A 716-nucleotide genomic window follows, 5' to 3' on the forward strand; every position below is an offset into this window, starting at 1 on the left:
TTCATTGCTTTCCAAGGGCATGGGTGGTTGTGCTTCTTCTTCTTGAATCTCCATCTCTTGATCAACCTCTTCCAAGTCTTCAATTGTGATATGCATTGGAGGTTGTACACCTTCCTCAGCATCAATTTCAAACGTCTTGGAAGGGGGTTCTATGACTGGACTTTCCCATGGAGGTTCTGCGTCTCCTAAGTCTTCAACCAGCTCTTCTTCTTGAACAATGATAGCTTCTTCTACTTGTTCTAGTATGAATTCATGCTCTGTCTTGTCTACTGGAGCTTCTGGTATCTCCTTTATGCTATGCTCTTCACCAGACTGTCCACATGGGGCTGTGGCTGATCCTTGTGTATTTAAGCGTCTAGAAGCCCATTGAATTAATATTTGCCACAGTTGTTGAGTGGTTGCCTGAAATCGATCCATTGTTTCCTTGAGACGATCCTTTGCCTCTTGATGCACTCGGTTTTCATAAGTAGGATCATAATGCTCTTGGATTGATGGATATGGAGATGGTGAATATTGAAGTGGTGGTTCTTGTGAGTAATTGGGTTGGAATTGGGGTGGTTCTATATATGGTTCATATGGTTCATAAGGTGGTTGGTATGGTTGTTGAGGGTTAGGGTCATATGGAGGTGAATGGCAGAAAGGGGCTTGTGAGTGTGGTGGTCCAAAGTTATGTTGAGGAAAGGGTTCATAGGCATATGGTGGTGGTTGTTGATAGT

This window comes from Arachis duranensis, unplaced genomic scaffold, assembly GCF_000817695.3.
Source record: "Arachis duranensis cultivar V14167 unplaced genomic scaffold, aradu.V14167.gnm2.J7QH unplaced_Scaffold_66565, whole genome shotgun sequence".
Taxonomy (NCBI): domain Eukaryota; kingdom Viridiplantae; phylum Streptophyta; class Magnoliopsida; order Fabales; family Fabaceae; genus Arachis; species Arachis duranensis.